The 16,793-nt window shown below is 44.7% G+C and overlaps 1 long non-coding RNA gene across 1 annotated transcript; it reads left to right on the top strand.

Moving 5' to 3' along the window:
* Nucleotides 1-577: 577 nt before the first annotated feature.
* LOC148685645 (uncharacterized) lies at nucleotides 578-15,725 on the top strand. Its single transcript, XR_015950197.1, has 2 exons — nucleotides 578-1,267; nucleotides 14,885-15,725. It is a non-coding gene; the product is annotated as an uncharacterized LOC148685645 (long non-coding RNA).
* Nucleotides 15,726-16,793: the final 1,068 nt, after the last annotated feature.

The raw sequence follows: 16,793 nt of genomic DNA, 5'->3' as shown, positions 1-16,793 counted from the left end.
CCACCCTCATTGCGCATCTGTACCGTGCCTTGGAAGTATCTTACCTCCTTAGCTCTTTCCCAGTTCAGTTTCCTTTCAGCTCTGCCCAGTCTCAAATTTCCTTCTCTCCCAGCTGCCCAACAATCCTCAGGAATGCAAAAGGCTGCCTTATACTGAGCTAGACTATGAGCCCATGTAGCTCAGTATTGTCTGCACTGACTGGCAGTGGCTCTCCACTGGGTATCAGATAGGGGGCACTCCCAGCCCTACCGGGAGATGGCAAGAATTGAACCTGGGATCCTCTGCAAGCAAGGCAGATGCTGTCTCACTGAGCCATAACCCTTGCCCTTCCCTGCCCACCAAGGACCCTGCAATCCCCAAGCTGGCCTTGATAATGGTACCCAGCACCTCTTTGCATTCACCCCTTTTGCATCAGACCTATGTATTACAAAGAGGGCTTTCTCACTGAAGCAGTGGTGTAGCGTGGGTTGGCACAGGGGCGGTTGCCCCAAGTACAAAATTGTTTGGGGTGCAAAATTTCAACACCCGGTGCTGCCTCAATACAGCTGTGCACTTCCGTCGCTGGACTCCACTGAAAATGGCTTCTCCATGCAAACCAGGAAGTGACCTCTCCAGACAACAGAATGACTCTTATTTTCTTACCTCTGCAGCTGCGATCTCCTGAGTGATGTGGTCGGCAGCTGAATGCACGTGTTTACTCTGTCCATTTCCTACCTTCCCACTCACCCTGCTGCATGTGGTCCCGGGCACTGGTAACCCATGCTACGCCACTGCATTGAAGTGCCAGCATAATAAGCATCATGATGGCAATTACTAGGTATTTGTTGATGGTGTAATATTTTGATGGGCTTTCTGCTTTAAAGAAATAGAGTTGCCTCTTAATATAGTGTTGAAATCCTTTTAAAAAAAGAGAGAGGGTATGAAGTCCATAACTGGTGGGCATATAGTTTCAGGATATCAAAAAGAACATGGTGTGCCTTGCAGCAAGAACTAGCTGTCAGCTTGCTTTGTGTGAGTGCCATTGCCCTCAGCGCAGGAAATTGTGCTGCTTGAAGCAACTCTTGACTGGTTTTTGTAAGTGGCTCTTACAGCACAGTCCTAAGCCTGCTTGCTTAGACTAGCAAGTATCTTTAGGATTGCAGCATTACTGGTTCTTGAAAACTACTGTTGCTTTTAACTAGGTCTAGATCTGGTGAGAGATAGTGAGAGACAGACTGAGGGCACCATCTTATGAAAATTCTGGATGAATTCTATGTAGGAGGAAGAGGTAGGTGGAGAATCTATTGACCTTCTTGATTTATTACTCCGCATATCAACCGTGTGACTCGTTGGGTAACTTTAGATCAATCACAAGTCATTGCCATGCTAACCTTTCTCATAGATTTGCTCGGAGGACAAAGGCCATAAGAACGGCAATGTTTTCTACATGCTGAAAAACGAGGCAGAAACCATAATTGTAACTGTGATTTCCAGAAGGGTAACTGTGTTAGGTGGGCAGTGAGGGTGGGAGGGTGGGTGAAAGATGAGCAATTGCAAGTCCCTTTCCAGGTCCCTGTCTGACTACTGCAATTCTCTTTTTTTTATAATTGATTTTTATTAATTTTTGCATATTAACAAAACAAAAACACATACACAATTAAGTACATAATTTCCATCTTCTTCTAACCCACCCTCCACGAGGCACCTCCTGCCACAAGGTATTCCCATGAACAGTGCGCAGTCGAAGATGGTGCATTTTATAATTGGGCTTATCTCCACCCCTCCCTCCTCCCCCCGGGAACCCTCCCTGCCACCGAGGGGTCCCAGAGTAGTGAGAAGAGAATAGGTGAGTGTCCACCCAACCGTTTAAACTTTGCCAAAAATCCTCAAAAAGAAAAAGAAAAAAGAAAAACACAAGAAAAAGAGAAAGCAACAAAAAGAAAGAGAAAAAAAAGAAAAAAGGAACAAAGAAAAAATTAAGAAATAATAATAATAATAATAATAATAGAATAAATCTTTTTTCCAAAACATTATATTATGGGCTTCACCTACCTCCCCCCTTTCTGATTTTCATTTTCAACACCATTTGAGCAGTTTTCTTGTCATATTCCCCAATCTATTTTCAAAATTCTCCAATCTTATATCAATACCATCCTTATTTTCTATTAAATTTTCTTCTAGCATCATTTCTCATTCTCTCCCCCCATCCCCCCAGCACTCCCCCTGCCACAGAGAGTTTCTAGGGGGAAGAAGGGGGGGGAGACAATGGTTCTTTTTCCAATTGAGTCTTCCCTCCCCCCCGCCCTTCCCGCCCCAAGAGCCCCCCCTGCCACCAAGAGCTCCCTGCGCGCAGAGGGCCGACAGAAGGAGTGGAACCCCCAATCGTCCCCTGGATTATTCCTCAATCTCTTATATAATACTTCTAAATAACTCTTAAATCATGTTTTTGTCTCATCATCATATTTTTTCTTCCCATGCCCCAATTCCCCCCCGAAAAACTTCCATATTCTTAACACCTTTTTACATTTCCAATTCTAAATTTTCTCCTTATCCCCAATTCTCCCCCCCCCTCCCCTGGTCTCGGCCTTCCCCTTTCAGTCCAGCAAGTACCAAAGTCCATAATCCAGTTTTCAGTCCTTATTTTGTCCATCCTGTTAAACAAAATACTTTCCTACTTCATCCCACCCCCTTCCTGACAAATTTTTCAGTCCAGGCTTCTCTGATCTCTTCCCCCCAGAAGACCCTTGTTCTTTGCAGAGTGCTTTTCTTGTGGATTTTCTGTCTCATCAAAAATTCTTGCTTCTCCCCCTCGAAAGGAGGGGTTTTCCAACTCTCAGCTATTTCTTTGGCGGATCCTGTGTCCCATCCCCATTTTCTTCGGTTCTGTTGTAGTTCGAGTCATCAGTCTTTTTATCCTCTTGGACCATTTCTTGAGAAATCTCGCCTTTCTGTACATCTTGATTTATTCCTTCAAATTGTTGTAGAGTCTTATGCATGCTAATTTTTATTTCCCACAAGAGTCTGAGGACTTTCTCCTGGAAGCCGGGTGTGTAATCTCTTGTTGACATTTTTCTAGCTTTCAAGGTCAGAGCAAAACTTGGGAAACAGGAGGTGATTACAAATTATAGTTATTCCATATAGTCCAAACTGGATGCATTATATTCCGTATATTTTATCTTCAACTTTTTAATTATTTCCAAAAGGCTGCGTTCAGCCCTCAAATATCCAAACAAAAATCTTTAAAAATCAGTTTCTTCCTTTCCCTCACCCCATTATTTTCCACTCGCTGTTCTGTTCGGGGTGCCGATTTCCAGGGTAAGGAGAGGGTCTATTCTTCAATTACCTATACATGCAGGGTTCTTACAGTCTATGACCTTTCTCCCCCTTTATCCTGCCTCCGGGGGAGAATCTTAAATCCGCTTTTTGGGTATATTCAAGCGATGAAATTCTATGCCCCGGCACCGGGAGTCTTCCTTAAGCTGCTTCCTCTTTAAATCAGTAGGGGGGAGATCGGCTTCCGTTTTTTTAAATCTCACCCCCGTTCCGAATGTTAAGTTTTTAAATCTTTACTCACAGTCTCTCAATTTGCCAAATCCTTCTTCGGAAAAATCCAGCGCTCTCCGCCTCCGGCACGGAGCTTCTCCCTGCAAGGGTAGCGATGACGCTCCAAAATGGCCCCCGCGACTTCAACCCTTCTCGCTCCGGAGCTCTTATTAGAGTCTACCGGAGAGTTGGGGAGTCGGGATTGGGGCGCTGCTGGGCTAAATCTGCCCCCAAAACGCTCGATTTGGGGTTCTATGGGGTGCAGCGGCGCTCCCGCTGCTTCCCCCCCCTTGCAGAGTCGGGTCGCCTCGCAGCTCGAGACGGACCCTGCCGGACGGCGCTGGCGCTGAACCGGAAGCCCGACTACTGCAATTCTCTCTGGGAGAGAGAGAGAGAGAGAGAGAAGGATACCCCTTGAGCAATTTAAAACTTTCCAGACAATGCTTGTTACACCATGGTCTATTAAGCACATCACAGCTGAGCTTCTGTTAGTGACTCATCCTGGCAATAGATAGACAGTCTGGCAGAGCCACTGAGCAGATGGAAGCTTAAGAGGAGGAGGAGCTGGTACCCACTTCATCAGAGATAAGGAACCTTTGGCCCTCCAGATGTTCATAGAATTGTAGAGTTGGAAGGGACCCAGAGGATCATCTAGATCAGTGTTTCCCAAACATGGGTCTCCAGCCGTTCTTGGGGTACAATTCCCATCATCCCCGACCACTGGTTTTGCCAGCAAGGGATGATGGGAGTTGTAATCCAAAAACAGCTGGAGAACCAAGTTTAGGAAGCACTGATCTAGTCCAACTCCTTGCCATGCAGGAACATGCAGCTGTCCCATGCGGGGATCAAACCTGTGACCTTACTGTTATCAGCGCCATGCTCTAACCAACTGTTGGACAACAACTTCCATCGCCTCAACTACTATAGCTTTGCTGGCTGAGGCTTATGAAAGTTGGGAGTTCAGCAACATCTGCAGAGCCACACGTTCCCGCCCCTGAACTAACACCCCCTTCACATCTGCTCCTTTTCATTTTGTATATTTTTAATGGCAAACTGGGCTAACTCACGGCAAAACCAAGTCCCAAATGCCCTTCTCTTTCTCTTTATGTTGCAGCCAGACCAACATGCTTTCCTTGCCAGGGTAAAGCTTTCATGATTATGATCACCAGGCACCCGCAACGCAGACACAGCGGTGGCCTTAACACATCTTGTTTGCCTGCTGAGACGTGCAGCTCGGCTGAGATTCATTTAGAAATTACAGGCATAATGACAACAATCCTTAGCGCCAAATATTTGGAGTGGGTGCTGTGCCCCGCTGTGGGAAGCAGTGGTGGTAGCACTCCTGCCTCTGGAGAATTGCCAACGTGACACAGATTAAAACAAAACACGGTGTTCTGCTACTCTTTAGAAACACAAAGGTGGTGTGTTCAGGCTCCTGCTTTGTGATGTAGCGACAAGATGGCATAGCAGCACGAAAAAGAAAGGAAGAAATGAGCTTTTTAAATATGAGGAGCTTGCATATTTGATTGTGGGGTGGGTGAAGTGTGAAAGTTTCACTTTGGAGAAACACAGAAACAGGAAGCACAAGGCATTCCCACTTCCTGTTGTCCTCAGCAGGTAGAGCGGCTGGATGCAGGGACGGAGGAAGGGGTGTGCGGTGGGGGCGAGTCGCCCTGGGTGTCACCACTGAGGGGGGTGACAAAATGGCAAGCAGCACTGCAGAGCGCCTGAGCCACACGTCTCACCTGGGAGTGATGCGGTGGCTTGGGTACCCGCAGGCTCCACGCTGCCCCAAACGGTCTGCCCGCCGCCTCTCCCTCAGCTGTAGGGCGGCTGAATGGGAGGAGGCAAGCAGACTCCTTGGAGGCCCCGCAGTGTGTCCTGCCCCAGCTCGCCCCACCCCGTGGGTGGCTGGCTCCGCCCCCATGGCAGCTGGCCCCACCCCCAGGCACAGTGCTCACACGCTGCCCCAGGCACCTGATCGGCTTGCTCCACCACTGGCTGGATGAAGAGCTCCTGCACCATTACTAGTTGTGTAGAAGAAGGCATGTCGGCAGAAGTATTAAACAATGCAGGGGCCTTGTCCTCTCTTTCACCTGTCTTCTTTAGGCTGGTGCCAGGTCTGAGAGACCACTCCCTTCCCCCCCCTCCGTGCCCAGCAAAGTGCCCCTTCTGGGATCCTCTTTACACTAAGGGCATCCCCTCCACAGTAGGGCTGGGCGATATATCGATATATCATCCAAAACAGTTTCAAAGTCCATATCATGGTAACAGTTTCATAGTTTTTGACCTGGCAATAGATCATGAATCATGATGTGTGCGCGTGTGCGCTATGCAAAAATCACGATGCGTGGAAAACCGTGAAGCCTCTGCGTAGCTTATTTCAAACATTGTGGTATATCGGTATATTGCAATCTTTAGCTGGTGGTATATCACACACTGCTAAAAACCAGGTATCGCCCAACTCTACCAGGCAAGGCTTATTGCAGTGACAGTTTGTAGCAGCGGTTCTTTGAATCCAATGAATTGTAGGAACTTTAAAGAAGTGATTTGGTAGCTGCCCACTGCTGCCGCTCGGTAAGTGGATCTACCGTCCTGGTGGTGGAAACAGAGGGCCAGCTGAACGCAGGCAGCAGCACCAGAGTTGTTTCTACAGCTGTGTCTACTTTCCCCACTACATCCAAAGTGTGCTCTCAGCGGATTGTTTTCTCACTTTCCCTAGCAATAGGTGTGTTATGTTTGCTACCTGGGAAGGGACTTGTTCTTCACACACCCATTGCACACCCATTGTTCTCGCTCTTACTGTTAATCATAGAAAAGTGGGTTGCCCTGGCATACTGTGCTGATCAAATTTTCTGAAATGAACTGCAGCATGGGGAAAGCTGGGCACGATCAGCCAGCCTTTCAGACTAATTAGGACCGAAATGTGCTTCGCTTTGGCTGGATCATGCTCAAAAAAGAAACCAGAGCCACAGCAGTCGCCAGCGTCCAGTTCTCTACTCTGCCGACCCTCCCAAATCTTTAAGCGTGCTAGAAGTTAGAATTATGGTTGCAGAAATAAAAATAGCACTACATGCCCGCAGCAAAGCTGTGAATAAATGATGACACTGTACAAAGAAAAGGTCCTTTTCAAGCCCATATTATATGAGAGATGCCTGGGACACAATCTTCCTACTCAGAAATGGCAAATAAACCCTGTCCTCATACCCACAGTGTGTCTACTCTTGGGAGCCCGAGCAACTAAGGTCACATAAACAAGACCCACTCTTTCTTTCCTACAGTGTAGCTTCATTGTGGAATAAGGATGGGCCACATAAAGATGAATTGTCACTTGGCTTTTCCTTTCTAGCTCTTGCATTTGCATCTTGTAGAATGCACAACTATATGCCTGTCTCCACTGACTGATTGGTCAAGGGGGTGGGGGGGCGTTATGAACATTTTTTTAAAAAAATGGAAATTGAGGATGAAATGGCATGTTATAACATAACCCTGGGTTTCTGCTAGAAACAGCAACCCTATCTCTCCATGCACCTCTGCAACCTCTAGCATAATGATCACCTTATGTTCTGACATCATAAATTATTTCCCTGCTGGTGGAAGGCGGGGCGGGGCGGGGGGGGGGAGGCAGCTCAATGCACTAATGCCAGAATATGGTTATTTAGCTATTCAATTCCCGGTGGTTTACAAAAGGGATCGTGTACCACATATTGGGAACAACCTGCCCCTGAGAGCCTAAAGACTTGCTGCCAGACCAGGGGTCGGCAACCTAAGGCCCACGGGGGTCGTTTAACCGGCCCATGGACCCCCGCCGCCCGCTCGGTTGGCTCCCGTGCACTAAAGCAGCTTCTGCAACGCTGGCCGGCTTCCCATTGGCTGCAGGAAGCACACCTCCACTGCGCCGGAAGGAAGCACCAGAAATAGTGAACCGGCCCCAAGACACAAAAACTGTGCTGACCCCTGGTGTAGGCAGTACTGGGGTAGATGGAGAAATAAATGGACATGGTTAAAAATGAATTAAAAGAGCTTACTTCTCTTCATTCCCATTCGGGTTAATTTTTCTTCCCTTTTTGTGCACACACTACCCTCTCTCTTTAGCACTCATTTGCCTCTTCTGGCTCCCCAGCTCCTCTTTCTTGCCGTGGGCATTCCCCTCATACATCACACATTTTTCCCAGGGAAATGCTTCTTTCAACTAACGCAGCACTCGACACATCATTTGAAATCGGCCTTCCACCCTCCATGCTGGCTGGAGATGATGGCGATTGGTAGTCCAGCAACATATGGGGATGCAAGGTTGCAGGTGGCTCCTGTAGATGAAGGGATGCTTCTCAAGGGGAGCCTCAGGTGCAGGTGAGGAGCAACCCTGGTGATCCTGGCAACTCATACATCAGTGCTCCTGGTGCTTAACAACCTGATTCTCACAGCTGCTCCATACAAGAGGAATTCCCTGGACAGAATCAACTTCCATGTACAAAATGAGACTGCCAGTAGCAGCTGCGAAGGTGTGGCACTTGCTATAAAGCCCATTAAGAGGCACTGGAATGCTTATGTTATGTAGTGGATTTTCATTAAACGTTAGCTCTAAGTCCCTTCTCCACGCCACCCCCACCCCCTGCTGTAGCTCCCTATTTGTGGAAGGCTCTCCCCATCAAGATCTGCCTGGTACCTTCACTGAGATCGTTCTAACCCCAAGCAAAAGTGTGCCTTTCCCCCCCAGGCTTTTACATTTTATTTTATTACATTTATATCCCACCTCGAGACCTTTGTGTAGGAAGCGGCTAACAAGACATATAACAACCATAACAAATAAGGATGGCAACTTGCATGCTCCAAGTGAGCTCTCTCACTTCACAGCAAGTACCTTTAAAAGTTGGAATTTGCAGCATGAGAGTCTATCATGCTTTCTCTGACCACCACAGTTCAAAGTGGCAATTCGGCCCCTCTATGGAAATCACCCCTCTCAGTGATCTTTTTGTTTGTTTGAGGCTGACAGATTTAGACATACATTAATTGGGTTAATTTTTATTCCATTGTGTTCCCCCAGCCAGCCACCCGTATCCTCATAGTTCTTAATACATGACTCCTATTCAAATCGTATGACTTAGTGCAAAGTTCGCCTGAAAAGAACAGCTTATCAACGTGTTATGATAAGCATGTATGGCATTAGACACAAATTTAGGATACAGTTGGCCTATAAGAGAAGATATCCTTCTTCAGGCACACCCGTCTATCAGTGTGCAGTTTGGCTTTCATTTCATTTATGGCTAGCTGAATTCTTACATCACCAGGGTGTTTGAACACTTAGGAAACGCGGAAAGAATTGTTCACCATGAGCAATTTCTCCTCATGGGGAACAAATTGTTCTCCCCATATACTTCATCCAGGCTTTTATGCCGCTTAAATATCCACCTAAAGGAATTTAGGTCCAGCTCCAAGGGCCTTCTGGCGGTTCCCTCATTTCAAGAAGTGAGGTTACAGGGAACCAGGCAGAGGGCCTTCTTGGTAGTAGCGTCCGCCCTGTGGAACGCCCTCCCGCCAGATGTCAAGGAAATAAACAGCTATCTGACTTTTAGAAGATATCTGAAGGCAGCCCTGTTTAGGGAAGTTTTTGAAGTTTGATCTTTCATTGTGTTTCTAAAAATCCTGTTGGAAGTCGCCCAGAGTGGCTGGGGAGGCCTGGCCTGATGGGCGGGGTATAAGTTGTTGTTGTTGTTGTTGTTGTTGTTGTTGTTGTTGTTGTTGTTGTTGTTTGTAGCCACGATCCAGTTGTGTCTATGACTAAGAAGGATATATGAATACAGAAAGCTCAAAGCTTTCATTGAAACCTTGATGTTTCATGGAGTTCAGCCCTACTGTGAAATTTTGATGAACCAGTCCACCAAAGTTTGCTGAAAGCTGGCAATTCCCTTAGAAAACTTTCAGTGGCTCCCTGGGACAGCTGTTTGTAGGGGAGCAGCACATCTGCTTTTGCTGTGGCCTAAGATGGAAGAGAACCTTCCTAGGTCTGCCCTGGAAGAGATGCTCTGGCAGCTCAAGAACATCAAGAAGGAACGGAGGATGAATCTTCTGTTACACGGAGGCTATTGACAGTCAGGCAATCAGGCAACAGGCATGGAAGATGAGTGACAAACAGCAGGGTTGCCAAGCCCAATGGGCTGAGTATTGGGTGTGGTGCCAATCTGGAGAGTAGGGCTTGCTAAGAAGCCGAAGGAACATGGAGTGAGTGATTCAAGGGTAACACTGCCAGGAGGTAGTGGGGCTTGTGTAGCTGTTAGATTTGGGAGGGCCATAGATATTCAGTTGGGACTTCAGAAGTCCATCCCATCTGCACTAAGATGGGGGTGGGGACAAAAAAAATGTGAAGGGATTCACAGAGGATATGATTAGCAGTGGGTAATAGTCATTATGGCTATTATTGGACATTAATATCAGTGGTTAACAGGCATTTTTGTTCTACTGTAGGGCTAACAGCAACATCAAGGCCACTTATTTAATGTTTTTATATCTGCAGTTGTTTTATATGCATTTGCACTGTGTTGTGAAAACTCTTCAAGATGCTTCCTTGGAAGCAATTCACAAATAGAATTACAGTAATATCATTACAACAACAAATCTACTAGGTCACCGAGCAGGCGCGGGGAAACAGTAGCCCTCTCTATTTGCTAAGAAATCTTCAGCACGGGCCTTGAAAAGCAAATGCTTTGCTGGAGAAAAACAGCGAGAGAGAAATCTCAGTGGGTTGATCTTCATCAGTGGCATTGTTAGCACTAAATTATTATTTTAGATCTGGACATCTTTTTCTCTGGCACACATAGTTGATTGCAGCACTTGGGGCATAGATGTTTTATGGCTGAGCTAGGAGTGAGCAAGCAGTTCTTAGGAGCGATAAATTTCTCTGCTCTAGAAAAAGCTACAGGATGCTAACATAATTTCTTCTTCACAGTTGGCATCTGATGCGATTTCTCAGTTTGTTGCCAGCTACTATGAGGTACAGCAGGAGTTTGGATCCCAAAGGAAAGAGCTTCATTCTCAGCCTTTCTTCCTCTTACAGCAACTGGATTGAACTGCTCAGTTAGTGTAAATAAACATTATTTCAAAAGCACCATTTTAAAATTAGGATTTCCCAGGTATACAGAAACTGGCTTCTGCACAAAAGCATGTAGACATCAATAAGGAAGGAAGCAAACGTATTTCTCTGAGGCAATCGTATGGCTTAAGCCGCAGGAAACATCTTGGGGCCAGAATGTAATAATACCAACTCAGGATTCTGCATATGCAGAATCAGAACATCAAAACTTTTTATATGAGCATCATAATGCAGGAACCAGTCTTTAGAATTAGCTAATTTTTCTGAGTTGCACCTGAAAATAGTTTCAATAATTTCCAGGTGAACTAAACATGAATGAAGTTTCTTTTGCAGTGAGACTTAGCTAGATTTTAAATTGAATTCAATTTTAATTCAGTCACACAATATATAAGCACCCATACGGTAACTGTGTTTGATCGTAGCCACTGCATTTACCATTTTTAACTATCTGAAAAGAAATGCTGCTGTTTAAGCTTAATTCTTGGGGGAAATTACACTGTGTGCATGTTTTGATGCTTTCTTAGTCTTCTTAAGTATATTTTATATTTTGGCAGAGCAGCTGGTAAAATTCTGAAGGCTGGGGGAAAGTGTCGACCACATGAATGAATTGTGCATTGAGCTGTAATGGAATTAGTTCCTTTTTAAAAGGGGTGAACTTGAATTGGAGCCAATTCCTTTTTGATGGAGGTAAACTGGAACTAACACATTTTCCAAGCACTGGGAGGGACACAAACATGGATTCCTCTTTTTAGCATTTACTGTACATCAGTGCAGCAAATGTCGATTTGAAACAGACACATCGGATAACTGCAAAAGCATGTTGATTAGTTGATTGATAGATAGATTGATTGATTGATATTGGTGTTCAGATCTATTATAAATTGTATCCACAGCTCAGTCCCATTGGATGGTATCCAGCAAATGTAGAGTTAATTGTAATGAGCCAAATGACACTGTCAAATAGAGAGTTAATCCGGTCCCTTACTGAAGCTCTGCTTAAACAGAATGAAGGCTGCAACCTTATGCAAATTTACCTGGAAGTTAGTGTCACTGAACACAGAGGAATGTACCTTTGAGTAAACCTGTTATAATAGGGTTGTTCTGCCACTATGAATGAAGCCAGAGAGGGACACCCTTCTGAACCGAATGACCTTCTAAGCCAGTGTTTCTCAACCTTTTTTGGGCCACGGCACACTTGTTCCGTGAAAAAAATCACGAGGCACACCACCATTTAAAAAGTTAAAAAAAAATAACTCTGTGCCGCCCTATATTATAATTATGACTGTAAGAAACACTTGCCAAATATTGCTTTCCGGCGGGTCAGTATTGTGTATTGGCGGCCGCCAGGCTCATTTGCACTGAGCTTTGGGAAAGAGGAGGAGAAATATTGCTTTCCGGCGGGTCAGTGATGTTTATTGGCGGCCGCCAGGCACGTGACAATGCAAATCGCCCTTCTCGTCGCCGCACGTCGCGGCACACCAGCCAGCGTCTCGTGGCACACTAGTGTGCCGCGGAACAGCGGTTGAGAAACACTGTTCTAAGCAACCCAACTGCTATGTCCTGCCCATATTACTGGCTGCTGAGAAGCCCATGGGTGGGGCAGGACACAGTAGGATGGAACAGGATGCGAGGGTGAAAATTGTAGGGATGAGCATCAGCACCAAGGAAAATAAAGGTGTGGATCATTTGCCACTGTAAAATCAGTTTATGAGATGCAGAACACAATATACTCACTCTGAAAAATGTGCCCGGCTAACTTATGCATTAACCCTTTCTCCCCAGTCTCTGAGAAGGTGAGAATTGTATAAGCAAGCAGGCTTTGATCTTCATGGTAATGGCAAAACACATGTAGCAGGTATGGCCGGACACATTAGGGACTGAACATGGGACCTTCTGCAAGGCAAACTTTCTGTTTCTGAGCTGTAACAATCCATTATTATTTACCTCAGGCTCAAGCTAGTTTACTTTCTCACCAAGTTCCTCCTTAGTGAATGACTTCCATCTCCCACCCCCTTGCGCAGTTGCAAGCCAGTAATACTGCTCTGTTTTATTCTTAACCTATATTGCGCCAATCAGCGTCATACATTCACAATACATATTGCTGATTGGTTGTTCCCCATATGATGTCACTTGGAATGCTTTTCAGGTATTTTGTGCTGTGTTTGCTTTAATGCTGCTTTTTATTGTTTGCTCTTGTAAGGACAAGGGTGGTGTATAAGAAATTCATCACCACCAGCAGCATCCAGCAGGAATGTAACAGTGAATAAGTTGGGGAAGGGGAATAATATTTCCCCATAGGTCTGGAAATTCACAGAGTCCCTTTTTTACAGTCCTGTGTGGTACCTTGAAGACTAACTAATTGAGCATGCATGCAATCCTGTACTCTCTGGGAGCGATCACTATGGAATTCAGTGGGGCTTACTTCTGAGTAATGTACTGTTGTTGTGGCATGGACTCACATTTGAAATTGTTGCAGCAGGGACCCCTTCTGGTCCAAGTTAAGACACTTAGGTGCTAAGTAGTGATAAAACTTTTAAGTTTCCACTTTTTCTTTTGCAAAGGAAGAGGGACAGGGAGAGAACGAGAACAGGTGGGTGCCGCAGTTGCAGAGAAGCTGGTTGCCAGCAGTTTGTAAAACTGCACATTATTTTCACAAGGGAGGAGGATGAGGGAGGAGAAAGCCATAACAACTTCTCCACACCCCTGAGATCTCCTAGAAGCTCCACCAGGTCCAGCAGGTGCCACCTGCCATTACCTACCCTGCACATATAGCACTTTACGCCACAATGGAAAGGCACCGTGCATTCTTCTTCACGTAAAGACCAAACAAAACCTCTCTGAACATGGAAAAGAGTACTGGAAAGAAAAAAGTGCTCCAGCCTCATCTTCTGTCTGACATGCTACATTTCTACATGTACCCCTGAAAAATTTTCTGCATGAGGAGCATTCAACATGGGATCCCTCCCGCATCAGCCGTCCGAAGCGGTGCAGTCCCATGAAAACAGCCTCATGTAGTTCTTCTTTGTTTGAAGACTGGCTTTTACCATCAGTTAGATAATACACAATATTATCTGGATCCAGCCTGTGGGCTGCTGCTTCCTCACCCCTAATCTACAGTACTGTATATATATATGTCTGTTGACGCATGGCTCTGTGGAATATCCAGGAGTTTGGAAAGGATATTCTGTTTAAACTCTCTTTCAAAGACTTAATGATGGTGCAACATTTTAAGTATTCAGCAACACATCAAGAAACTCAATGCTTCTTGAGATAAATTTCGGAAAGGCCAGTGGAGAAATGCTCTTTGATTTGAATTGAGTTTGACTTAATAAATGTAACAGGGCCCTCTAGTGGTCTTCTTGCATTACTTCACAGAACTAATGAAAGTACTGTACTGTATTAATGTGATCAAGTATCACTTGGGATGTGAGCTTTTGGAGATGTGATGGACAGTTTTAATAATAATAATAATAATAATATTTATACCCCATCCATCTGACTGGGTTTCCTCAGCCACTCTGGGCTCTGGGCTCCCAACTCTGGGGACTCTGAGCTCCCAACAGACCACTAAAAACAGAATATAACTTCAAACTTTAAAAACTTCCCTAAACAGGGCTGCCTTCAGATGTCTTCTAAAAGTCAGATAGTTGTTTATTTCCTTGACAACTGATGGGAGGGTGTTGCACAAGGCAGGCGCCACCACCGAGAAGGCCCTTTGCCTGGTTCCCTGTAACCTCACATCTCGCAGCGAGGGAACTGCCAGAAGGCCCTCGGAGCTGGACCTCAGTTTCTAGGCTGAACGATGCGGGTGGCGATGCTCCTTCAGGTATACAGGACCGAGGCCATTTAGGGCATTAAAAGTCAGCACCAACACTTTGAATTGTGCTTTGAAACATTCTGTGTTTCTTCTTACCAAGGCTTTTCTTGTGGGAGACTGAAATCAGGAATGGTGGATTAACAGGAAGAAGATCTGCAAAATCACTGCTGCTGCTGCTGCAGCTGTTGTTGTTTTTAAAATCTCTTGGCTGTGGGTGTTTTTATGCCTTGCCAGACAGGGGTGGTGGCAGGGGGAGAGCAAGTTCTATTTCCCCCTGGCTGAGGGAAATGCAGGTCCCCAGTACATTACCACCATTATTCAATTCCGAAGCAAGCACGCACCATAAGTTTCTTAGCTGGAAATAAATCTAGAACAGCAGCTCCTGATGGAGGGGGTGTCCTGGCCCCTTTACAAGATGAAGAAAACACTGAATCTAATCTTTCATCTGCTCTCCGTAGGGCCACTGCTGCTTTGGAAAGAGAATGTACCCCTGAAAAGAAATTCAGCAGACTTTCCTGAAACCAGACCTAGGTGAAACTAAACCTACACAGCCTCATCTTTCATCATAGAATCATAGAGTTGGAAGGTAACCCCAGGTGCCATCTAGTCCAACCCCCTGCAATGCAGGACTCTCATGTTCAGAGTCTATTATGTCTGGGCATACATAGAGGGTCCAGCATTCACCATGTAAATCATGGGATTGGCTGGAGTCCTCAGTAGAGATGCTATGTTTGGTTTGTTTGTAGAAAATTTCCTGTTGCAAACTCTGACTCAGGATTTCTAAGTTCAGGATACACTGGAATCATGCAGAAGAAAAAGGCAAAGGGTTTTCCAAGCATGCAAAGCCAGTAGCCCATAAAAGAGCAATGGATAATTTTAGGGTGCAACAAAAGGGAGAATTAACAGAAGAAACTATTCAGAACAAATGCGCAGTGAAGTGATAGAAGCAAAGTAATTCAGTTTTCAGTTGTCCATCTTTTAAGGGTGATTCAGGGTGTGAACAATTATCAGTAGGTTCAAGTGTGTTCTTTTTACAGTTATAACAAAAGATTCAATAATGGGGAGAAATTGTGGCTAAGATTCCTGAAAATGCTTAAATATATGTGTTCCTTGTCTCAGGATACCCCAGCCCATGTTACAAAGCAGAATCTCTTCATTTCAAAACATGTTCATTCTTTATTAAGCTTGAGAACAGCTTTTGTATTTGAATATTTAATTTGCTGTTACCCTGGCTGTGGTCCGTTGTAGAGCTGGAAAAAGCTATCATTCACGTGATGAAATAAATATATGAGAAAATGGGTATTTGTGTGATTTTTGAACAAATATGAGTGACATAACAAAAGCAAAAGGAGGGTGAGAACAGAATCCTGCACTTGATAGGCCTTTGGTCAAATCCAGCAGAGGTTTTCTTATATTCCTATGACTTGCATAAAATAATTCTTCAGTGGTTTCCTTCTACCCATTTGTTTTGCTCCAAAAATATGCCAATAATGGCTTGGGTACATTTTAGCCTTGGATCTGTATCTCTTACACACAGGCAACTGCCATTGAAATATTTGATGAAGCTGCTGTATTTTGAAATATGTAATTTCAATATATCATGCATCCATGTACAGTATTTTAAAATCCATTATCGTTTAAAAAGTGTTATGTAGCTTATTAGCTGTCCTTGTTTACTGTTAATATTTCTGCACCAGGCAGAAACATTCATCTTCAACCAGGCATTTGGCTGAGTATTATTCTACAGACTTTTAAATGTGTTTGTGGGGGTTGTGTATTGTTTCACTGTTATTTACTTGTGTTTTTATCTTGTATTTTATTCTGTGGATGGGCCTGAGATCTTATGATGAAGGGGCGGTATATAAATCTAATAATTAAATAAATAAATAGTTGAATTTTAAGCAGAACGTCAAATCATATGTGTGGAAAGAAGAAGTAAGGTCAGGCATTGTCTTGGAATGCTACATTCCAATAATTAACAAACAATCTCAAATTTTCAATAAATTTGTTTGATGCACATCCTTCAATGTCTCTTTTATAATATGCAACTTTTGTCAACAACCCTACATCCCATAGGTTTTGGTACCATTGCAAGATGCCAGGTGATTAATCCACTTTCCAGTTTATTGCTATGACTGGCTGCCTTGAACACAGCAAAAAGAAAAGCTTTTAACCAAATTTCTTTTCCTAGTTGCAAAGCACCATCATTTCCCCCTTGCCTTCGACACTTTATTGCAAAGGAGAAATATTTTTTAACATAGTAAGAACTGCCAGAATTATCAGGTATTTTCACAACACTTTACAGGGTGCAGAACACTCTGGGGGTATTTATAGTCATCTCATTTATCATAGCTCAGTGAAGCCAGC

Source organism: Zootoca vivipara, chromosome 5 (assembly GCF_965207765.1).
Source record: "Zootoca vivipara chromosome 5, rZooViv2.hap1.1, whole genome shotgun sequence".
In the NCBI taxonomy this organism is placed as follows: Eukaryota; Metazoa; Chordata; class Lepidosauria; order Squamata; family Lacertidae; genus Zootoca; species Zootoca vivipara.
The sequence above is the reverse complement of the archived record's forward strand: the minus strand, read 5'-3'. Positions and strand labels throughout refer to the sequence as shown.